The following is a 25,651-nucleotide window of genomic DNA, read 5'->3' as shown; positions in this document are numbered from 1 at the left end:
ATGCTGGTCCCTGTTTTTCTCTTCATTCTTCTGCCCCAAGGACATCTGATTTCACCTCCCTCTCTTCTTCCTGATTACTTCCCCAGTAATGAGAATTTAGGTGGCCCCCTGGTCTCTGAAGAAACCTGATGTTTTGGAAGTTACTCCTGCCCTGACTGCTCTAGGTAGGCCTGATTCTCCAAGGGACACCTCATAGCACCTTGTCCTATGACTTGCTGCAGAACCCTCTCAGGTATGAACACATATGGAAAGTGTCTTCTGCTCATGGCATCTGGTCACAAGTTTAGGCCAGTTTTTAAAAATGACCATAATCCCACAGGCTGCTCAGCAGTCTGTCCCACAGATGGCTATGAGTCCACATAGAATTCCTGCTGCTGGTCCCAGCAGACTTTGACTTCATCTCCAGTTTCTTGCCACCCTGTGACATTTAAGAGGCATGTACTAATTCCAAGTTGATGTTCCTCTGCTGTCTCTGGCACTCTTCTTCCAAATGCCTGCAGTTTAGGACAGTGTGTCTTGTCCATCTTGTGTCTTGTCCATCCCTTTTGCTTGATGGGCAGCCTTCCAAGAATCCTTCAGTAGGTATGAAAGGGCTAGACCTGACCACGAGTATCTGCAGCAGACGTTTCCTATTCTTGAAAGACTGCATCCAGTTTCTTAGGAAATTGTGTTGGTTGAGGTTGGCCCACCTATCTCCAGCCCAAGAATTCTCACTGCTCATTGGATGCTCTGTCTGAAGCATCTGTTGCGAACAGTGCAACCTCCTAAAAACTTTAATGCAGATCTCAGAGCAGTTCCCACACACTGCTAGTCCAGGACCACCCTAATTTGTGCTGTTATTTTTCACTCCCTTACATAGCTTAGCACTTTGACAGTCATGTTCTCTATCTCCCTATGAAGATTTGAAACCTACGTGTTTCCACTGGCACTTTAGACTTGAAGAGTCTAGGTTCAAAACTTAGCTTTTTTTCTTACTAGCTATATAGTCTTGTGTAAATTACTTAATCTTTCTCAGTTTTCTCATCTGTAAAAATGAGGATAAAAACACCTACCTCATAGAATTGTTTTGAAGATGAAATGAGAAAAAAAATATAGTGTCTGGGATATAGTAAGTGCTCAATAACAACCAAATTTATTACTATTATTACTGTCCCCTTCCCCACCAATTCTAGCTATGTCCTCTATGCTCTGTCCTTTGCTTTAGGAGGGGTAAAGAAGGAAAGAAAGGAGGAGTAAAAGAATATATAGCCTTTGTAAACTATATTTGATAAAAAAAAGCCTGAAGACATGATGTGATTTCGAAAAGCTAGAAACCAAAGCCAGACTTTTTGAACATTCACCAGGGTGCTGTCCTCTAACTTCTTTTGTCTTTCCCAATGGGCATTTATAAGATTAAAAAAGAGAGAGACTGCCCACAAGATGTAGAAAAGCAATTTGCCTCTGCTCATAAAATATCCACACTCAAAGGCCACATCACTGAACTTAAACCATGGTTGCCTTTGAGATGCAGACCAAGGGACTAAGAGTAGGGGGTCGAGACCTTTGTTTTTTTCAGTAAGCTTTTGACAATTAAAAAAAACAAAAACAAAAACTACCTACATATATACACTTTTCAAATTTAAAAAAATGTTTTAAAAAGTGCTTGCCTGACTAATGTGATTAAAAATAAGCACCTGTGCTAACTATTGTGCAATCTCTTTTGCTTCCAGCCCCAGATCTCTCTGCAACTGGCCTAGAAAACAGCGAGGGCTCCTAGGTCACCAGCACACAGGGACAGATACTCGACGCTGCTTGTGACAGCATTGCAAGCACATGCCTGACATACTTTGGAAAGGCTGCCTGGTTCTATTACTGGTGCATGAAAGTTTTGCTCCGGTAGGAAATCTCTAAATTTAGATGATTTTCAGGATGAACTCTGAGTGATCTTTGTCCCCAACACGAGTAAGGAATTGGAGGTCACCTTGCTTTTTACTATTTATTTTTTAAATTTATTTACTTTATTTTAAATGCCAGAGTTGATGTTTTATAATGCAAAACTTTTGAAGATTGCCATTTAAAAAAAATAAATTTATTTATTTTCAATAATAATAAATAAATAAATAATAAATAAATAAATAAATAAATTTATTTTTAATAAATAAATTTGGATCTTCGTTGCTGTGCGTGGGCTTTTTCTAGTTGCGGCGAGCGGGGTCTACTCTTCCTTGTGGTGCGTGGGCTTCTCATTGTGGTGGCTTCTCTTGTGCGGAGCACGGGCTCTAGGCATGCGAGCTTCAGTAGTTGCGGCTTGCAGGCTCTAGAGCGCAGGGTCAGTACGGTTAGTTGCTTAGTTGCTCCGCGGCATGTGGTATCTTCCCGGACCAGGGCTCGAACCCGTGTCCTCTGCATTGGCAGGCAGATTCTTAACCACTGTGCCACCAGGGAAGTCCCAAAGAATGGAAAATAAAACAAACAAACACAAGGGAGTATCTAAGATTTCTCCTTTACGGTTCTTATAAAAATTTTACCCTGAGTTCCTTTTTTTTTTGGCTTGAGTGTGCAAATCATTATTATAATAATACATCATAATAATACTTTGCACACTCAAGTGAAATAAAAACAAATCCAAGGTAAAAGCTCTATGGAGGTGTTTAGGATGAATCCAGTTTAGGGATTTAGTTCTTATATAATGTCAAGATGCTTAAAGGTTGCCATTTTAATTGAAGAAAAGACAATTTCACTAATGAGATAATTTTTTTTTTTCTTTTGCGGTACGTGGGCCTCTCACTATTGTAGCCTCTCCCGTTGTGGAGCACAGGCTCCGGACGCGCAGGCTCAGCCGCCACGGCTCGAGGGCCTAGCCGCTCCACAGCATGTGGGATCTTCCCGGACCGGGGCACGAACCCGTTTCCCCTGCATCAGCAGGCTGACTTTCAACCACTGCGCCACCAGGGAAGCCCACTAATGAGAGAATTTTAAGGAATGCTGAATTTAATGGAGAATCAGCTCCTTGAAAGATGAGACTCAACAGAGGATTTTTTGGTATGTGTACAGTCAAGGTATTTTTATTTATGTACTTTAAAAAAATTACTGGGGTGTATTTGACAGTACAGTTTGTACAGTTTAATGGTTTGATATACGTACACATTGTGAAATGGTTACCACAATCAAGCTAATTAACATACCTATCACCTCAGATAGTTACTGGTTTCTTTTTTCCTTTTTTTTTTTAACATAAGTTTATTCTTAAATGTAGAATAGGTTCTAAGACTACACTTCAGGGACTTCCCTGGTGGCACAGTGGTCAAGAATCTGCCTGCCGATGCAGGGGACATGGGTTCGAGCCCTGGTCCGGGAAGATCCCACATGCCAGAGCAACTAAGCCCGTACGCCTCAGCTACTGAGCCTGCGCTCTACAGCCCGCGAACCACAAGTAATGAGCCTGTGTGCCGCAACTACTGAATCCCATGCGCCTGGAGCCTGTGCTCTACAAGAGAAACCACTACAATGAGAAGCACGCACACAGCAATGAAGACCCAACGCAGCCAGAAATAAATTAATTAATTATTTTTTTAAAAAAAGAATAAGACTACACTTTTCTAGCTATAGGTGGCAACCGATGTTATGGCAGGGGATCCAAATGTTTAAACAGGAATGGAATTAAGGACCATCGTTGCCTCAAGCACAAGGAACAGCTTACTTTTTGCCAGATTTCTTAATTCCACCTGTGACCTGGGGGCCCTTCCCTGAGGCCTTCGCTTTTAAATCCCTGAGTTTCTTCTGCTCCTCTTTCTGTTTCTGCTTAATGCCTTATCTTCCTCATCCATCTCCTTGGCCTGCTTCTTGGGCTTCTTCTTACCACCTTTGCAGCTGGACATGGTGTCTGCCACTCCTTCCCCAGCTTCTTTTCCTTTCTTATGCAGTGAGAACACTTAACATCTACCCTTTTAGCAAATTTCAAGTATACAACAAAATATTGTTAACTGTAATCATGTTGTTCTACATTAGATCTCTAGAACTCATTCATCATTCATAACTGGAACTTTACATCCTTTGACCCACATCTTTCCGTCCCTCTGCCCCCAGCCCCTGTTAGCACCATTCTGTTCTCTGGTTCTATAGCGTCAACATATTTTAGATTCCACACACAAATGATATCATGCAGTATTTGTCATTCTGTGTTTGGCTTGTTTCACTTAGCATAATGTCCCTCACATTCATACATGTTGTTGCAAATAGCAAGATTTCATTCTTTTTTAAGGCTGAATAATATTCCATTGTGTATATATAGCCAACAGTGTTTCTTTATGGAGAATCAGGAAGGTAACTTTGGATTCAGATGGACTGGCTTCAGATCCTGACTCTGCTACCACTGTCAGGGTGACAGTGGATGGTTTATTTAATTGCTCTGAAGCTCAGCTTCTTTGTGTGAAACCTAATAATACCTTCTTATTATGAGAATTAAATGCTTATGAAAAGAGCACATAGACCTCAATAAATGGTTAAGTATTATTCAGCCAGGACATAATGGTTAAGTATTATTTTGTCAAAATATAATGATAATTACTATTATGACAGGACATAATGGTGCATTGACAGATCCTAGCAAAGAAAGATTCTTCCTGTTTAACAAAGAACAACATGGGGTAATGGAAAAAATACATAGAAAAGAGAGGGATCCTGGGGAGCCCTGCCATAACTTACTCAGTCACCCTGGACAAATCACCTAATCTCCTTGAGTCCCAATTTCCTCATCCCTAAAAGGAGCACTGTGCCTTCCACCGTGAAGGTGTTTGGGTGAACTATTTCTAAAGGCCTGTCTAGTTTTAGAGGTACAGGAAGTTTGTGTATTTTTTTTTTTGGTACGCGGTCCTCTCTCTGTTGTGGCCTCTCCCGTTGCGGAGCACAGGCTCCGGACGCGCAGGCTCAGCGGCCATGGCTCACGGGCCCAGCCGCTCCGTGCGGCATGTGGGATCTTCCCGGACCGGGGCACAAACCCATGTCCCCTGCATCGGCAGGTGGACTCTCAACCACTGCGCCACCAGGGAAGCCCCTTGTGTATTTTTTTGATTGAAAGGACTTCAGTGGAAAATTTCTTTTGGTTCAACAAGCACCCAAATCAAGACATTCCTGGGAGCACATAGAATTCTTTGGGAAGGAGTTGGGTGGCTGTAAGAGGCTACGAATGACCAGAAATCAGTTTCCAGCTCTGGGAGTGAAAAGCCTGCTTGATAGGCTAATGGGATTTGGGGGAGGACATGGCTGCTTCCTTTGTGATCAGACTGAACTCGGTTTCTCTACTGAACCTTTAAAACAACTCTCCCACTCCTGAAGCAATACCCTCCACAAAGTCTTTCCAAGCTGGGTCCCCGGACCAGCACGCCCTGTTTATGTAGCCATACTCTTAAGGGTGGACCCCAGTCAACCACCTTTCCCTCCAAGTCACCCCACTCCTGTACTTCACCTCAGTTTGCCCTGCTCACAGCCCTTCTTGTGGGACTCATTACCCCCCCAAATTCAGCCCTCAGCTCTTTCTATTTTTAACTTCCAACTCAGTGACTTTTGGGAGTGAACAGTCACATGTGCTGGGGAATTTATGACATTACTGGCTCACACTTTCCCTCTTACCTTCTCACTAATAATCCCTTGCTTTAAAAAGGAGAAATTAATAGTTTTTAAAGTTCCCTTCCTCCAAATTTAAAAGTATTACATGCCAACTGTAGGAAACTTTAGAAGGGATAAGGAAGAAATTGGATATCATCTATGATCTTCCAACCCTAAGAGAGCTACTGTTAGCAATATATTTCCAATCTTTTATTTCTTTGTATTTATATTTATAGTGTGTCTATAGCTATTTATACATATTTTTGCATATTTGAATTAATACTTACATGCAAAATAAACTCTTATATATCACCATTTAATAGGTGGCTTTCTGTTTCCTTCTCTCTGATCTGTCTTGATCTTTCACCTCTTGGCAGTCCCAATGACACTGACCTGCAGCTTGGAACTAGCTTACATCAGCATGTTATTACTAAATATTGAGAAGAGTTAGAGTTTTATATGCTAATAAAAAGATATCTGTCTGCAAAGTGAAGATGATTTAGGTTCATCAACTCTGCAGACATGAATACCAGGACAAATTTATTGATGTTTTTTGAATTTCTCAGCATACAATTTCTTTCAGTGTTCCCTTGCTTTTTATTTTATTTTTATATCCCCCTTTTCATTTTTTATTAAACAGAAATTTGCAATAAGGTTAAAGTAAATCTTTCATTAAAATATTACTCATAATGCCATTATGCTACCAATACAACTATTTAAGCATTTCATATACATTTCACATAGGCTCAGAATTTGATTACATACTATTATATAAATATATATATTTTTAACTTAAGACTCTATGAGGAATATCTTCTGTGGTGTATTAAGTCCACCCAATTAACTGTTTTCTTTGACTTTATATTAATAATGAGAACAGTAATGGCCAACATTTATTGAGCACTATTCCAGGTGTTTATTAAGTGCTTTGCCTGCATTTACTTATTTAATCTCCACAGCAACACTGTGAGGTAGCAACTATTATTAGCTAGCCCCCGCTTTTATAAACAGGAAAACTGAGATTCAGGAACATTAACTAGTTTGCCCAAAGGCTGGAGCGTAGAAAATCTGACTCTGGGGTCTGTGCTCCTTCTGAATCATTATACAGTTCTTTTTGCTTAATAATGTGCCTTGGTAGATATGCTATACTTTGTTAAACTACTCCATTGGTTTTGGATACTTATGTTGCATCAAATTTTTTCCCCCAATTTCAATAACTCTGCAATGAATCAGTTTCTGCATATAGATTTCTGCTTCTACTGCATGATTTCCTTATGGTTAGTTCTCAGAAATGGAAATGGAAAATAATTTTATTCAAAGGGAGCTTATTGGAGGAGCTGTTGGGAGAAGACAGGAAAATTTATTCAGTTTTTTAGCCACAGGCTCTGTTCCTGAACCCCACACTATGGAGTTGAAGGAGGTGTGGAGGTAGGGATACTGGGGCATTATGGAATCTCGTCCCTTTCAGGCTGTGTTTGGGGCCTCTCCTACTATGGAACACTGGACTTCCTGTTATTGTAATGTTTATTAAAGACATTTAAGCTTATTTTATTTTGTTACCCCCTAAGAAAAGGACTGTCTATTTTTCTTTTTTGTATCCCAGGGCTTAACATAGTGCTCATTACATAGTAAGTGCTTTGTATATGCTTGTTGAGTGAATAATGAAGGTTAGAGAAAGAAAGACCTCTCTTAACTGTGAACTCTCAGTTTCAATTGAATTAACTGTGATAGTAAGGACTAATACCTAGTCAGCGTATGTATTAAGAATCGGGATGGGTTAAGTCTTTTTATTTTTGACACTTTTTGCAGCTTAGCTGACACCGGAAGTTTGTCTTCCCAGGGTTAGGAAATTCCTACAGATAAGCAAACAATTCCCCTGGGAAAGCAAACCAACCAACTCAAGATCACACCCCAACCACCTGGTTTATTGGGTGCTCCCAGGACTCTCACCTTTGGGCCACTGTTCCCCTGTCCTAATCGCCTCAGGGCTAGGTACCTGGCAACTAGAGACGGCCCCAACGCCCCAGAGTCTGCTGAAATTATTCAAACTAGACAATCCTAAACCTACGTACCCTGCCTCACCTATTCCTTCCTGTGAAAACCGTAATAAAGGGTCTTGTCCACATTTTCCCCTTGATTCTTCTGCCCCCTGATCCACACTAGTGCTTCCCCTTGTGGCCCTGTGTGGCGTGATGTGCCCCCACCTTTTGGGAACTCTGAATAACGAGTTATCTTTTCAATGGCAGTCACCTCCTCCTGTGCTGGCCTCACTATACTTGAATAATAATGAAACCTACATCTTAAAACAGGTACTAAAGTTAACAGTGACTGAGATGATGGTGGGTGAAACATTGTGACGATGTAAGGGGACAGTAGGGCTGCAAGATGTAACTGACAGTAGTAGTAGCATTAACTAACAAGGTATATGGTTAAAAGCCAGGGAGAGGGCATGATAATTATGATAATTAATAGCAATAATAATCACATAAACTTTGCACTTTAATAATATTAATAATCTCACTATTTTATACAGCACTTTCCTACTTATTATCTAATTTGCTTCTCACAACACATACCTTTTAGATAACATTATTATCCTGTCTGATTACAGAATGACCTAGGCCCATTCATAGAACCAGAAATAAGATTGAATATCACCAGATCCAATCTCCTCAATGTACTTGAGGAAGCTGAGGCCCAGTGAGGGTGTGATGGTTAATTTTAAGTGTCAACATGATTGGGCCATGGGGTGCCCAGACATTTGGTGAAACATTATTTCTGGGTGTGTCTGGTAAGGTGTTTCTGGATGAGATTAACGTTTGAATCTGTAGACTGAGTAAAGCAGATTGCCCTTCTCAATGTTCGTGGGCTTCACCCAATTGGTTGAAGACCAGAATAGAACAAAAGGTGGAGTAAGAGAGAATTCTCTTTCTGCCTGATGTCTTTGAGCTGGGACACTGGTCTTCTCCTGCTGTTGGGTCACTTGGGCTGGAGCTATACTATTCATCCTTGCTCTCCGGCTTACCAACTGCAAATCCTGGGGCTTCTCAGCCTCCATAATTGTGTGAGCCAATTCCTTATAATAAATTCCATTGCTTCTGTTTCTCTGGGGAACCCGGACTATTACAGAGGGGAAAGGACTCTGACTTTGCTTTACCCCATCCCTCCTAACTGTGGTCGTAGATATCCACTGCTGGCTAAACCCAACCTAATTTAGGAGCCCTCTCAGAGCCCAGTAGGAGGCGGGGCAGAACCCCAGCAGCTGGTGGTCTTGGGATCAGTTTCTAAGGCTCCCGTCCCATTGAGGTCTGGCTGACATCCCTTGGTTACCACCCAAGGTCCATCCCATTTACCTTAGGCCAGAGGTAAGCCAAGACCCCAGGGTGGGTCCTCTTACCTCTGCTCACAACACTTCACAACAGCACCTGTCAAGGCACCTGAGACAGTACTTAAGAAGGACATGGCTCTTCTGTAGGGTAACTGCCTTCATATCCCTGGGATGCCAAGCTGGCTTGGACTTGGGAACTCAAGAAGGGGATCAAGGTCATCTGAGGTTTCAAGACAGGGGCTTGGTTATAAACCATTCCCATTCCATTAGTGGGTTCAAAGTGGAACTGGCCACAAGATGAGGATACAGAGGCCTGAATTATTGGTCCAGGTACCTCAGACTTCCCAGGAATGAAATTTGCCCTAGAGTGTAAAGTGAATTCGCAGCCTAGAGGGAGGTAATGTATAAAGCCCTACAGAGCAGGGAGCTGGCCAGTGCTGCTAGAGACCTTTACTTCTGTTAGTTTCACAAGTTCTCAACCTTTATTAAAGAACCACTGGGAGCTGGAGGACTCAAGGTCCAGCTGATGGGTCTGACTCCGCTCAGAATCAGAGAACTTCTATTTGAGACAACATTTAACGGTGACACCAGAGCTTGGTGGGAAAAGAGAGGCAGCGGAAAGTGCAGACAAAGAGAAAGAGCAAAAATGGAGAGCACGCGAATTGCCTGAGCTAGTTTCTGTGCTGTCAACTCTAGCCAGGAGCTACACAAACTCCTGCTGATGTCACCATCAGAAATAAAATCTGACTCCGTTGCATCTCTGCCTTCTCTAACAAAATGTTGTGTCTATCTGTGTGCTGAGGACAAGATCAAGAGCTGGTGTGAGTGTGCTGGCTGGGTGGGTAGCCAGCAGGGGCAGAGCAGGGAATCAGGGGCTTGGCAGAAGCCAAGGGCTGGGTCACCGAGGGGCTCAGACAGGATCCGGGGGAGCTGTGGGCATAAAGAGGTATCAGATCAGTAAACCCTCAGAGGGAAGCTGAGTTCTCTGATTTACAAAAAGATTCTGAACCAGAGGAGTGGATAAGGCAGAAATGGAGGCTGCAGGGCTGGAGACAGCACCAGGGAATTTCTAAATTTCCCTGAGAGGAGGGCACAGCCCTCCTTGGATCAGGATTTTTCTCCCTTTGCGGAGCACAGGCTCTGGACGCGCAGGCTCAGCGGCCATGGCTTACGGGCCCAGCCGCTCCGCGGCATGTGGGATCTTCCCAGACCGGGGCACCAACCGTGTCCCCTGCAACGACAGGCGGACTCTCAATCACTGCACCACCAGGGAAGCCCTGGATCAGGTTTTTTTAGAAAAAGAAATTGGATTAAGTTTAATTAATCAGGGATGGTTCAGGTTTTTGCATTTAAATTTAATTTTAAAACGAATTAAATTTCACAGACAGCTGCACGCACAGGATGGTCTTTCTAGGCCTGCAGGGACCAGACCTCTCAGGGAAGCCCAATGCCCACCTCCATCCTCACTTCCCCAGAGGCCCATGACAGATGGCAGGCTGTACCTTTGGGCAGAGGGGATTCATTTGAGGATCAGGGATCATCTTTGGATTTTTCCTTCAGCCTCCCACCTTTTGGGATAAGAACAAGTGGTGGAATTATAGAAAATATAGAAAGCAGGGTAAAGAAATGGAATAAGCCGCCCACAATTCCACTCTTCAGAGGCAATCACCCTGCTTCTGCACCTGTGGAGTGGGCATAATTACTATAATGGATTGTCATGTTAGATGAGGGAGAAGCTATTTTAACATTTTGGTGTGTTTCCTCCTATTCTTTTCATTAAGCATTTTAAAATTGGAATCACACTGTATATATAATTTTTCCCCACATTTGTTCCTTAATAAATATCATGGCTATTCTCATAGCCACAAATATACTGTGTGTGTGTGTGTGTGTGTGTGTGTGTCTGTGTGTGTCTGTGTATGTATGTTCCAGTAAAACTACCTACAGAGCAGATGATGGGTCAGATTTAGTCGTGGGCGGCAGCTGGATGACTCTGGGTGTAGAGAGTCCAATGCCTGGCCTGCCCCAGTGCAGAACAAGGGGCAGCCCCTGATAAAATCACAGCTGACAATGGAAATGATGATGCTCTCCTCCTCAGGGATTCAGAGGTCAACTGGTCACATTTCTACTTACAGGAAACTCACCATCTAAGATGTGTAGGGTGCTGGGGGTTAAACCAGCAAGAGACGAGATTTAAACAGATTGCATTCTGTTTAAATCTGTTTAAGCCCCATTTAGTCTGGGGTTCCCTGGGTCCATATTTAATACCTAACACAGTGGCATGAGTTCTCTGAGAGAGGAAAGTGAGGACCTTATCTCATAACTGAAAATTTCCTGGAAGCCCCAGAAGAGGTGGCTGATTCTTGCCCTCTGTGGCCCTGCCTCTCATCATCATTTTGGAGGATATCTGGACCGTGCCTCCAGGGCAGGGGAGTGCAGGCAGGAGCCAAGGACTTGGCAAAAATACTTTTTTCAACTGTCACTTTTGATAATTGCTTTATATTCTATCACATGATCAAAATGTAATTTATTTATCCCTTTTCATTATGTGGACTATTTAGGTTGTTTCTAGTTTGCTGTTAAAATACTATAAAGAGCATCTTGGTACATAAATCATTCTCCTAAACTTAAGCTCTTTTGTGAGTATTAGATGGGAGGAAAACTATCTTAACATTTTGGTGTGTTCACTTCTAGTCTTTTTATTTGGCATTTTAAACATGATTGGAATCATACTGAATAAATAATTTTATTCCACCTTTTTTCTTAATAATATATCACAACTCTTCTCATGGTTATGTTTTGTTTACAGATACAATTATGTTAGCATCTGAAAGCTTAAGGCTCTTACTACATATTATCAAGTTGCTTTCCAGATAATTATACTATGCCATTTATTTCCAACAAGCTTTCGGTCTCAAACACAGACTTTGATTAAGCTTTTTTTTTTTTAAATGATTAAGCTTTAACAAGGATTTTTCAACTGAGAAAACCTGGGCTTGGTTTCCTTACTTCCATTTCAGACCTGAGTGGAAGAGCTTGGCCTCCTTGCTCTTGCCTGTTGGTCATGTCCTCTCTGGGGAGTGGGAGTTTGAGAGGAGGGAACACAGGGAGAGACTTGGATTTCCTTTCCCCACCCTATCTGGTACGACTCATCCAGAGCTGAACCCATGTTCTGATCTTGTCCTCATCTCTCAATCTTGAGCTCTTTTCCCTGGAAGCAGTAGGCTGGTGTAGAAAAATCTTTGGGTTCAAATCCCAGTTCTGGGACTTACTGGCTGAGTGAGGTTAGGCAAAGCTCCTTACTATCTCTGAACCTTAGTTTCCAAATCTGTGAAAAGGGCATGATAATAGGCATGTAGTGAGAAGTAGATAAAAGAAACTATGTGAAGCATAGGTGTATTTAACAAATGGTAGTCCTTTCCTATTCTGTTCTTCTGTTATCCAGGGATGGCCTGGAGTTGCCATCTCAGATGAGGCACTGGAATCATCGTTCTCATAACTGTGGTATGATTTGAAGGGGAAGGAAGCCACATTCCCTCCAGGCTTTTGTATGTTTTGTTCCCCAATTTAGATCAATGATTCTTAAATTATACTATGCATTAGAATCACAAATACTGATGGGCCCAAAACGTAGAATTTCTGATTCTGTAAGTCTGGGGAAGGGTCTGGGAACCTGCATTTCTAACAAGTTCTCAGTTGATGCTGATGCTACTGGTCTGGAAACACATTTTGAGAACCTCTGGCCTAGACCATTCTACTACTCTTCCTATCCTTTTGGCTGACTCCGACTCATCCTTCAAGTCTCAGCTTTGATTTTATTACCTCTAAAAAGTCTTTCTTAAACCTGAAGTCCAAATTAAGCATCCACCCTCTATACTTTCAAAGCTTCCTGGACCTGCTTGCTCATAGGACTTATGACAATGTTCTGTAATTGTCTTATGACTTTTCTGTATCCCCCAGTAGACTACAACTTATTTGGAAAAGTGACTCTGTCTGTCCTGTCCATGGCTGTGTCTACAGGACCTTGTTTAGTGCCTGGTACATAGCAGGTGCTCAATAAATGCTTGTTGAATGAATGAGTGAGCCAGACCCTGGGTGATTGGAACCACAGCCTAGGGACTCATGAGGGTGGGGCAGGTAAAGGAGTAAGTTCTAGTGGCCAGTGTCCAGGCACATCTAGGAATTCAGTGCTAAGGAGATAAGCAGAACATTGCAGGAGCTATAGGTCCAGGGACTGGACCTCAAGAGCTTAGTCTACCCTCTGGGTATGGAGAGCAGGGCAGAACCCAGTATCATAGAAACTGAACAGGAACTTAAGACTCAATTTCTGATTAAGATGCTTGATCCATGGATGAACCTCAAGGGCATTATGTTAAATGAAATAAGTCAGACAGAGAAAGACCTAAACCCTGTCTGGGGTCTTTACTGAATGACCCAGGTGCTCAATGGGGTTTCTGCACTCTGCCTGATCAGAACTCAAATGTATCCTAGATCTAGGTGAGCTCTGGGGATTTTCCAGCCTGCAACCACTGATAATTTCCCAGGATTGTTGTAAGGATTAAATCAAATTATTCATATGAAGAATATTGCAGGGGGTTGTTACCAAGAAAGGATACATGAGGGGCTTCTGGGGTGCTGGCAATCAATATATTTTTTTTTATCTGGGTGGTGGTTACATGTGTGTTCACTTTACTTGTTAAACTGAACATGTTCTGTGTATATGTTATATATCACAATAAAAATTAAAAGAGAGAATATAGCATTGTGTTGACATACGGTAGGTGCTTAATGAATGGTAGTCAGCCTGATTAAATGAGATAAGATATGTAAAATGCTTGACACAGAATCCAACACACAATGGGTTCAGAATCATTTCCTGTAAGTAAACTTTTATGCAAGTATAACCTACAAAAAGACAAATACACAAAGCATAAACACACAGTTCAATGAATTTTTCTTAGTGTGAACACACTTGAGTAACCAATAACCATGTCAAGGAATAGAACTGAATTGCTGTTATAAAAGGGTATGAAATGGGATTTTTCTGATGTCTCAGAATTTGGGCTAAATTCTCAAAGCCAGTGATAAACACCTCTCCCCCTTCTAAAGAATGTTGTTAGACATACCTTTAGGGCCTCCTAAAAGATGGCAGAGATGGTCCTGTGACTATCAGCCTCTGTCACCCACCTCCAGCCTCACAGGAGACTAGGATTTCAAAGGCGGCTCATTTGAGAGTCTGCTTAGGAGGGAGTGATGTGGTTAAGTGATGGACTGACAAGAGATTACAGCCCCCATGCTTCCATAGAACCAGAGTTTAGGGCTAAGAGAGTTTGAGGGAAGCCTGAATACAGACCCTTGGAGTGAGGTTAGGGACCAGTGTTTTCTTCCAGCCTGAAGAATTCTGAAAGTAGGAGGCAGGCTGGAGACGATTATGATGGTGTAGTTAGAGAGAGGGCAATAGTTTGGTGGGGTAAGGATGGTGAGTTCCCTGGCCAAATGGAAGCTGAAGTGGGCAGTGGGCTTTCAGTTGCCTTGCTGGGGTCCTGTCCCAGAGGGCTACCTGTCAGGACTCCAGCAGTATGAGGAAGTGGTGGTTATCTCCAGAGGTCAGGAGAGGCAGGGGTGGATTGTAGTAGATTAACCAGAGAGTACAGGACATCACCCACATCAGGGAACCATGCACTACAAAGATACTATGGTGGCCTCTGAAGAACCCACAGACGTTTCCCCTCTAAAGACCTAGTATGTGAACCTCAGCCAACTAAGTTAGTCAAGAGAGACCACAGAATGCACCAGCCTGAGTTAAAAGAACTTTCCCTTCCCTTCCCCTTCCCTTTCCCCTAAACCAACCCTAGAAGAGCCAGAAGATGAGGTGGATGAGGTGAAACAAGGGTTGACATTGCAGACCACACATGTGTTCTTACCCAGTGTTGATTCCCAAGCCACTGGTCAAGCCTCGGGGAGAGGTGGAGAGAAGTATTGAATTGGATGTGAGTTTTTTAACTTACTATGGACTGGACTTTTTTAAGGTCCCCAGTAGAGGCTATTCCTATAACCACAAGAGCCTGAAAATCGTTAAGATCTTCCTGAGATTCTGTCCAGGGGCTAAAAAAAGAGATCCGGTGAGGCATGTTAAAGGACAGTGTTAGGAGAAAAATAAAGCCATTTCCTGTTTGTACCTCTTGAGTTCAGCCCAGTGTGTGTGTGTGTGTGTGTGTGTGTGTGTGTGTGTGTGTGTGTGTGTGTGTGTGTGTGTGAACCCATACGCACATGCACCCATTGCATTAGCTTGGCTATGACAGAGCATGGAGAATTTCTCTTCCACTATAAGGTGCACTTTTGTAGGGATTAGAATTCATTAAGTCCTGTCTCTCTCCTGCGGACAGTTCTAAGTAAATGCGGGTAGTTTCTTTCTCTCCTCTTTCATTATCAATCTGTATCTGAAGGTTTTCCTGATGATTCTCAGATCATTTAAATATCTACAGTTCCTCCCCAACCAGTTACATTTTAAATTCATGTCTTCGACATATCAAAGGCATTCTGGGTCCCTTCACAGAAATTGATGAAGCAATTACATTCATCAACAATGCATGTACAGGTTATGATTGCATAATAGCAATATTGGTCTTTCTGTATTTATCTCAGAATTTGTGAAATAAAATAAAACCATTGAAACTACATATTTATTATATTTCACATAGAAAAAAATTTTAAACATCCCACTAGTCGCTCCTGGTGTGGCTGTGCCCTTGGACTTCAGTTCCCTCATCTGGAGAAGGGGGCTGTCATCACAGTGGTCTCCTGGAGTTGCCAGATCCACCGGCTTCAGTGTCTTTCTACCCTGCTCAGCTCTCAGGAGTGAGTTTTCAGGACCACTTGTCGCAGCAGTTTTGAATTCTCTTTCCCAGCTCTTGAAAGATGTGCTTGGTCCCTTCCGCAGCAGAGAGATCTGCTTCTTTGGTGGGGAGGCATGGGGGATGGGTAGATGTGATGGGAAGAGGCAGGGAGAGGGGCGACTGGTAGGAATTGATTGAATAAGAGGGAGGATTTGTGACAAGGGTGTCAAAGAGGCAGAGAAAGTACAGAGAAAGGGTTTGGAGAGAGGGCCAAGAAGGGCGCATGAAGCTTTTGATTAAAAATGGTATTACATCAACAAAAACACTGGTATTTAGGTGATTAAAAAAGAGTACAGTGTTGAAAATTTGTATAGCAATCACAATTACAAATCTTGGGGCTTCCCTGGTGGCACAGTGGTTAAGAAGCCGCCTGTCAATGCAGGGGACATGGGTTCAAGCCCTGGTCTGGGAAGATCCCACATGGCTCAGAGCAACTAAGCCCATGCGCCACAACTACTGAGCCCACGTGCCACAACTACTGAAGTCCACGAGCCTAGAGTCGGTGCTCCACAACAAGAGAAGCCACCACAATGAAGCCTGCACAGCACAACGAAGAGTAGCCCCCGCTCACCTCAACTAGAGAAAGCCCGTGCACAGCAACGAAGACCCAACATAGCCAAAAATAAAATAGATAAATTTAAGGAAAAAAACTACAAATCTTCCTGGGAAGATCTCTATAGGCGGCCAGTAATAGAGAATTTTATTCTGAATACCGCATCCTTTTGGTCTCAAAGATTTATGTCTTCTGACTTTTTCTACAAACTTTGGGGTTTGCCCTATTTGGATCCTGAAATTCCATGATAAAGTGGAAAGAGTTTTTGAAAGGTATTGGAGTCAGACAGACCTGATTTGTCTGTCTGCTATTATTAATTGCAGAGCCCATCACATAACCTCTCTGAGCCTTAATTTCTCCATCTGTAAATATGTACCTAAGATACAGACTATTAAGCAATTAAATGAAAGTACAAAATAGAATATTTAAAACACCCAGCACAGTACTTGACACATAGCAAGGGCTCAATAGGAGGTTAAAATTGTTAATATGGTTTTGTCTAGTATTCCATCAAACTAAATTGTCTTAGTTTGATTAAATACTTCCTGTAGCTGTAGTTTTTGAAGTTTCTCAGTTTTCTAAGATTTGTTTGTCTAAACTATTCAAAACAGGACTAGCATAAAAGCTTTTGCCCAGAATGCAAACTTCTTTGGTGCTGTATTCCTAGAAGTGAAATAATTAGGTCAAATGTGTAAACAGCTTTGTAGGCTGCCAGTTGGTGCTAAGAAAAATTGGACCAATTTGAAATGCAAATGTGACACCTAGGTGTATTTATTTCCAAAGTCTGGGCAATAATGATACTTTAAAAATGTTTACATTTGTGGTGGCTGCTGAGACCTGCTTTTATATAAGGTTCAAATTCTCAGAATTTTTATGAGCTTTTTCAGTCACATTTGCCTTGTATACTTTTCCCCAGTCTGCATATTTGTGGTTGGGTCCTATTCCATTTCATTGCACTGAGGTTTTGGTATATATCTATGTATAAAATGTATCTCTTATAATATAAATGCATTTTATTTTTCTTTAATAATCTTAAACTTACCTATCATACACAAAAATAAAAATTTTATTAAAATATTTAGTTCTTTAATACACCTGCAGCTTAAAATAGTGAACAGTGTGTGTTAAAGACAATATTAATTCATTTGCCAATATTTATTTAATGTTTCATATGTGTTACTTATTTTGTGTAGTAGGTGCTTCACGTCTGGTGTTTTGGATCTATTTCTGGGTTCTTGGCTCTTTTTTTTTGCTGTACGCGGGTCTCTCACTGTTGTGGCCCCTCCCGTTGCAGAGCACAGGCTCCAGACGCACAGGCTCAGCGGCCATGGCTCACAGGCCCAGCCGCTCCTCGGCGTGTGGGATCTTCCCGGACCAGGGCACGAACCCGCGTCCCCTGCATCGGCAGGCGGACTCTCAACCACTGTGCCACCAGGGAAGCCCTGGGTTCTTGGCTCTTGATTCAATTTCATTTGTCATTTTTTCCTAATTTTAGCTCCATATCAAACAGATTTCATAATTACGACTACATTTATTTAAATGGTCATTCATATTTTTGGTAGTTTTGTTTTATTAAATTTCACCAAGGAGTTTTAGTTTTTTAAAATATCTTATGGTTTTTCTTTTGTTTTTTTTGTTTTTTTTTTGCAGTACGCGGGCCTCTCACTGTTGTGGCCTCTCCCGTTGCGGAGCACAGGCTCCGGACGCGCAGGCCCAACAGCCATGGCTCACAGGCCCAGCCGCTCCGCGGCATGTGGGATCTTCCCGGACCGGGGCACGAACCCGCGTCCCCTGCATTGGCAGGCGGACTTTCAACCACTGCGCCACCAGGGAAGCCCTCTTATGGTATTTTAATTGTTATCTCCTGTAATCTCTATCTAAACTTTGGGTGAATGTTCCTCCCATTTTAGTTTATCTGTATGTTCTGATTTTTTTCTGTAGTGAACATGCAGGAACAGTATACACTTAAAAATAAGAAAAATATGATATATAGGATCTTTAGTGGTAATGAAATGAAGAATAAGAGGGCAGCATGATTGTAACTTCATGATCAAGTGTTGATTAAAATAGGCAGAGAAAAGTGGACCATCATCTCACTGGTTTCTGTACATAGGTTCCCTAAGATCTCCTGTGTGTTGAGGACTGGAACATTTTACTTTTCTTGAATACAACCCTCAAAGAACTGCATAAGACTCGCATGACCAGAAATAGTCTTGGCACAATATAGGTAGTATGTATTTGCTAAATACATAGTAGTGTTACCTTGATTTTTTTTTCTTTTTTTCTTTTGTCCTGACTAATAATATTTGCCATAATTATTAGTGGTATTTTAAATAAAATGGGTGATTCCTGTCTGATTTCCGTGAGCTGACTTTGCTTCCAGACATGATTAAATAATAGGGATTGGATTTACCTTCTAGCCTTTAACAGCTAAAACACTGGACAAAGTATATAACAACAGTTTTTGGAATTTGGTCAGCAGATAGGACAGATCTGCGGCCCCTGAGAGAAGGAAAACAAATGAGGTGAGTTTTACAGTTGACTCAGTGTGCCGCCTGGATGGACTCAGTGCAGGGAGAAGGAACTCTCTGAGCTAAAAATGTAAACTGGAGTTCAGAGAGGTTAATGTAGCTAGAAGTCATGGGGGCAGAGTACTGGAGAGGAGGGAAATGCACAAAGAAAGAGCTCTGGATATTTTCAGAGAGATTCCCTTAAGCCTTTGGCTGAGTGACCTGCACATGTGTGAGAGGAAACTACTGAGGCCATGGAAAGGATCACCACAAAGCAGTAAATTGAACAATTCCTGGAATTCACACAGAGCTGGGCATAGCTTGTGTTCCAGCAGCCAGAGTAGAAAGATCTCATAATTTCTAAAGCATCAACTAGAGATGCCAGAAGGGTATTTCCTTAGTAGTGAGACTAAATTCTCCCTGGACTAAAGGCTGCTCTGCCTTCAAAGAAAGCTTTGAAAAGAACAAACTGATTCTAGGTAACTTAACTGTACACCAGAACAAAATCCAACACTAATTGAGGAAATTAAACAAAACCCAGCACTCAAGTATAAAATTCACAGTGTCGGGCATCCAATAAAAAAATTACCAGGTATGCAAAGAAGTGGGAAAATATGATCCACAAGCAAGAGAAAGGTCAACCGATAGTAACAGACCCAGAAATGACAGAGATGATGGAATGAGAAGACAAAAATGTTAAAGCAGCTTTTATAAATACATTCTATATGGTTAAGAAGGTAAAGGAACACCTGAGATAGAAATGGAAGATGCAAAATGGATCCAAATGGAACTTCTAAAGATGAAAAATACAATATGTAAAATGAAAAAGTAGTAGATGAGATTAACAGCAGATAAGATAGTACAGAAGAAAGAAAAATCAGTGAACCTGAAGCCATAGCAATTCAAATTCAAAATGAGGCACAGAGAGAAAAAAATACTGAAAAGTTTTATCATGAGATTGCAGCAATTCAGTTACTTACATCTTTAGGCTCCAATTCTAATTCTAGTTCTCTTGCTGTTTCCACCACTGCAGATATTTCCTCCACTGAAGACTTGAACCCCTCAAAGTCATCTATGAGGGCTGGAATCAACTTCTTTCCAACTTCTGTTAACATTGGTATTTTGACCTCTTCCCATGAACCATGAATGTTCTTAATGGAACATAGAATGGAGAATCCTTTCCAGATGGTTTCAATTTACTTTGCCCAGATCTATCAGAGGAATCACTCACTATCTCTGGCAGCTATAGCCTTATGAAATGTTGCTTCCTTTCTGGCTGTTTTGTTCCCTTATTCCTTTTTTCCTCTCTTGCAGTCTTCTTTGTGAATTGATGATTTTTCATAATGGTGTGCTTTGATTCCTTTCTCTTTATATTTTGTGTATCTACTGTAGGTTTTTAATTTGTGATTACCATAGGCTTACACAAAATGTTCTATGGATATAACAGTCTGTTTTATGCTGATAACAATTTAACTTTGATCATATATAAAAATGGTACCCTTTTACTCTGCCCCCACATTTTATGTTTTTGACATCACAACTTAACATCTTTTTATATTGTGTATCCATTAACAAATTATTATAGATATGTTTATTTTTAATACTTTTGGCCTTTAACTTTATATTAGAGTTAAGTGATTAACACAGCACCATATTCTAATATTAGAGTATTCTGAATTTGACAGTATACATACCTTTACTAGCATGTTGTATATTTTCATGTTACTAACAGCATCCTTTCATTTCAACTTGAAGAATTCCTTTCAGCATTTCTTGTAAGGCAGTTCTAGTGGTGACGAACTCTCTCAGGTTTTGCTTGTCTGGAAAAGTCTTCTTCATTTCTAAAGGACAACTTTGTTTTTGTTTTTGTTTTTGCGGTACGCGGGCCTCTCACTGTTGTGGCCTCATCCGTTGCGGAGCACAGGCTCCGGACGCGCAGGCTCAGCGGCCATGGCTCACGGGCCCAGCCGCTCCGCGGCATGTGGGATCTTCCCGGACCGGGGCACGAACCCGTGTCCCCTGCATCGGCAGGCGGTCTCTCAACCACTGCGCCACGAGGGAAGCCCTAAAGGACAACTTTGATGGGTAAAGTATTGACTGGCAGTTTTTTTCTCGCAGCACTTTGAATATATCATCTAAGTCTTTCCTTGCCTGCAAGGTTTTTGCTGAGAAATCCACTGATAGTCTTACGGGAGTTCCCTTGTATGTGAGGATTTTTTTCTCTTGCTGCTTTTAAAATTCTTTTTAACTTTGAATTTAGAATGTTTTATTATATCTTGGATAAGATCTTTTTGAGTTGAACTATTTTGGGGACCTGTGATTTTCACGAACTTGTATGTCTAAATCTCTCCCCAGATTTAGTAAGTTCTCAGTCATTATTTATTTAAATAAGCTTTTCCCCCCTTTCTCCTTCTCTTCTCCTTCTGTGACTCTAATAATGCCTAGAATATTATCTTAATGGTGTTCCATAGATCACCTAAACTTTCTTCACTCTTTTTCGTTCATTTTTCCCTTGTTCTCTGGATAATTTTAAATGACCTGTCTTCTACTTCGCAGATTTTTTCTGCTTGATCCAATCTGCTGTTGATGCTCTTTATTGTGTTTGGCATTTCATTCATTACATTCTTCATCCTAGAATATCTACTTAGTTCTTTTTTATGATTTCTATCTCTCTTTTAAACTTCCCACTTTGTTCAAGTATTGTTTTCCCAATGTTGTTGAATTGTGTTTCTGTGTTTCCTTGTAGTTCACTGAACTTCCTTAAAACAACTATTTTGAACTCTTTATTGGGCAAATCACAGTTCTCCAATTCTTTGGTGTCAGTTACTGGAAAATTATTGTATTCTTTTGGTAGTGCCATGTTTCCTTGATTTTTCATGTTTCTTTAAGTCTTGCATTGTTATCTTCACATTTGAAGAAGCAGTCACCTCTTTCAGTCCTTGTTGACTGGCTTGGGAGAGAAATAGAACTACCTCTGTCAGCCCTGTTAGGGATTCTGACACTTTCTCAGACTTTTTCTATGGATATCTCTACTCCACATTTCTTGTTCTTTCTTGGTGGGGGTAATTCTTTCTTTTTTTTTTTTTGGTGGAGTTTAGTTTTCTTTATTTCTAGTGCAAGTTATGGGAAGTGAATCTTGAGAGAACTGTTCACAACGTGAATGTGATGATCAATACAATACAATTAGCTTAATTTCCACCCTGGAGGAGATCTTCAGTCAAGACATCAACACCCCTCACGTTGAGTGCATGACCATCTAAATGCAGAACAAGTTCGATTACCCTGTTTATAAAGAACTGCTGGCAGTGACACAAAGAACTCAATGATAGTGTCCTACAGCATCAAAGAAACTAGGAAAATAAGCACTGTGAAAACTGATGAAATGACATTAATTTGAGCTTGGGACAGTCATTTAACCTCTATTGGTGAAAATTTCATAATCCTTTTCATTCAAATATCTTGTTGTTCTAAGAAGTTAAATACATTTGCAAAAAATTAACAATACCCCAACGAATCAACAAAAAAACCCTCCTGACACTAAAAAGCAATTACGGCAAAGTTACAGCATCCAAGGTTAATAAATAAAAGTCAATCGCTTTCCAATATACTGGCAATGAACAAGTGGAATTTGAAATTAAAAACACGATGCCATTTATATTAACAGCCTCCCTAATAAAATACTTAGGTGTAAATCTAACAAAAGACTTAAAGATTTATATGAGAAAACTACAACATCCTGTTGAATGAAATCAAATAACTAAATAAATTGAGAGACAGTCTACATTCATGGATAGCAAGGCTCAAAAGTGTCAATTTGTCAGTTCTTTCTAACTTGATCTATAGATTCCACACAACCCCCCATCAAAATCCCAGCAAGCTATTTTGTGGATTGTGACAAACTGATCCTGAAGTTTTTAAGGAGAGTCAAAAGACCCAGAAGAATCAACACAGTATTGAAGGAGAAGAACAAAATTGAGGACTGATGCTACCTGAATTCAAGATTTACTAGAAAGCCACAGTAATCAAGACAGTGCGGCACTGGTAAAATAACAGACAGATCAATGAAACAAAATAGAAAGCCCAGGCTCACGCATACAGTCAACTGTTTTTGACAAAGGAGCAGTATAATGGAGCAAATGTAGCTTTTCCAACAAATGATGCTGGAACAGCTGGGCACCCACATACAGAAAAAAAAAATAATGAATCTAGACACAAACCTTACATGCTTCACAAAAATCAAATCAAAATGGATCTTAGACCCAAACATAAAACTCCTAGAAGTTAACACAGGAGAAAACCTAGATGACGTTGGGTAGGGGGATGACTTTTTAGATACAACACCAAAGGCACAATTCATGAAAGAAAGTCCTGATAGGCTGGACTTCATTAAAATTTAAAACTATTCTTGCCAGTGATTGCCCGTCACTTTGCAGCTCCCGTTTGAGCATCATTAGGTTACTTGGTTATGCTCCCATCACCAGGCCAAGACGTTCTCAGTAATCCTGATGGTCTTCTCATTCTTTTCCTTCTCCTCCTCCTCCTCCTCCTTTGCAGCAACCTAGTTCTGGAGGCTGGAGGTCCAAGCTCAAGGGGCCGGCAGATTCGGTGTCTGGTGAGGACCCACTTCCCGGTTCATAGATGGCGTCTTCGCGCTCTGTCCTCACATGGAGGAAGGGGTGGTGGGGGTAATTCTTAAGATTGTATGCAGAACCAGGCTGGATGCTGATAGCCTCCTGTTTGCTTCCCCTAGGGTGGTGCTTAAAGCACAAGTTTGTTTACTTTCTCCCAGTCCTGAAGTGCTGGGCCGGCTTTCTGTGTGTGCTCGCTAGTTGTCTGCAAAGGCTCACCCTCCCTTCCCTCCAGGGTGCGCACACAGGGAGCCTGCAACGGGGTAGGGTGTGTGTGGGTGAGGCATGTGGAGCATTGTGGGTTCCTGTGGGCCATTTGGGGGATCTGCAGGTGAGGTATCCCTGACAGCTCGTGGAAAGTCTTCCTGATGGAGTCCATGACGCAGTTAATAGGACCTCTGTCCCTTTGATACCCTCCAAGAGCCCCGTTTGCTGGTCTATCGGCCACTTTCTGTCCCCAAGTCCTGCAGCACTCAGAAATATTCTAGATGCGGTGAGAAAGAAGTGGGTCTCTTTGGCAGCATCTTACACAGCTGGGGAAGCTAGGTACACACTCTCACTTTCTCCTGTGGGAGAAATCATGGGCTGAGTAGGTCTCTATTGGCACTGAGTTGTGCTGCCTTGGGGGAGGGGTGACACAGGTAAAGTGAAACTGTTTCCTCTTACTCTCATCAATGTGCCCAACATAAGATTTTTTTTTCTCCAACTGTGTTCTGTAACTTCTCCATTGGACTCCTGGAATTCCACAGAGGCACTCTTGTCCATGGGTGATTGTCAGAATCAGTGACCTTTGGGGGTAAGATAGTAGAAAACTCCTATTTCACCATTTTTTTTTTTTTCTGGTACGCGGGCCTCTCACTGTTGCGGCCTCTCCCGTTGCGGAGCACAGGCTCCGGACGCGCAGGCTCAGCGGCCATGGCTCACGGGCCCAGCCGCTCCACGGCATGTGGGATCTTCCCAGACTGGGGCACGAACCCGTGTCCCCTGCATTGGCAGGCGGACTCTCAACCACTGCGCCAGCAGGGAAGCCCTATTTCACCATTTTGATGATGTCACTCTGTGTGTTGTGGTCAGAAACACTTTGAAAGCATTAGTCAGTCTATATAAGTGCTTAACATATCACAGAAACAAAGATCAGACCCAGGAACTCAAGAAAGTGTATTGTTGAAATTTAGCATTGTTCTTGTTGCCAGTTGCTCTCTATACTTTAGTAGGCCCTGCGGGCTTCATTGTCATTTTAGAGAAGATTTAATTCAAAGTTCCAGAAACTCACTTAAACTTTCATAAACTAAATAAAGACACAAGTCTACAAGGGTATTTCAGAGAACCAAATGAAAGAGAGCCTCTGAGGTACCAGATTAGGTGCTGGAAAGCCACCAGAAACCAAGCTGTCTCTCCTTCCTTATCTCTCTTTTTGAGGCTCCATGGTCTTTTATTTCTGTTCTCTCTGAGAGTGTGCTTCATTCTTTTCTTTCCTTTGCTTTTTTGTCTGCTCTGTGTCCCATCGATCCTCGTAAGTACCCATAAAGCCTGACTAGAATGGCTATATACAATTCCAAATTACCATAAGAGAAAATCTGATTGGCCCAGCTTGGCTGAGTGTCTGTCTCTGGGCCAATCAAATGTGGCCAAGAAAGTGAAATCAGCAAGAACATGTATATGGAAATTACCCCCATGAGAAGGGGCAGTTTTCAGGGGAGAATCCCAAAAGGAGTCTCCTACAACCATAAATTAGTATTATTATTTTTTAATTGGGGTATAGTTGCCTTACTATGTTGTGTTAGTTTCTGCTGTACAGTGAAGTGAATCAGCTGTATGTATACATATAACCCCTTTTTTTTGGATTTCCTTCCCATTTAGGTCACCACAGAGCACTGAGTAGAGTTCCACACAGCCATATATTGTTGATGTTCATTGCAAGGACTCATCATCTGGAGAAAGATCATCACAAAAATATTTAATTAATAACTGCCTTATTCCTAAAAATGATATGAGACAGCTAAAAATCTTAAAGTATGCACAGGTGCAAATTTTAATATAACAAACCCGGAGAGTAAATTAATTTAGTATTAAAATTCTTTACTCTAAATCATTAAAAATTTCAAGTGTGACTTAGTTTAAGTTATTGTTCTAAGTGGGAAGTATCATTCCTA

The 25,651-nt window shown here is 41.6% G+C and overlaps 1 pseudogene across 1 annotated transcript; it reads right to left on the bottom strand.

The window, feature by feature from the left end:
* Positions 1-3,675: 3,675 nt before the first annotated feature.
* LOC307186322 (translation machinery-associated protein 7B-like) lies at positions 3,676-3,857 on the bottom strand (annotated as a pseudogene). The gene has a single exon. The product of its transcript is annotated as a translation machinery-associated protein 7B-like (transcript).
* Positions 3,858-25,651: the final 21,794 nt, after the last annotated feature.

The sequence above is a fragment of the Stenella coeruleoalba genome (genome assembly GCF_951394435.1).
Source record: "Stenella coeruleoalba genome assembly, chromosome: 5".
NCBI classification, from domain to species: Eukaryota; Metazoa; Chordata; class Mammalia; order Artiodactyla; family Delphinidae; genus Stenella; species Stenella coeruleoalba.
Note: the sequence above shows the minus strand (reverse complement) of the source record. Positions and strands in the feature narration are given on the sequence as shown.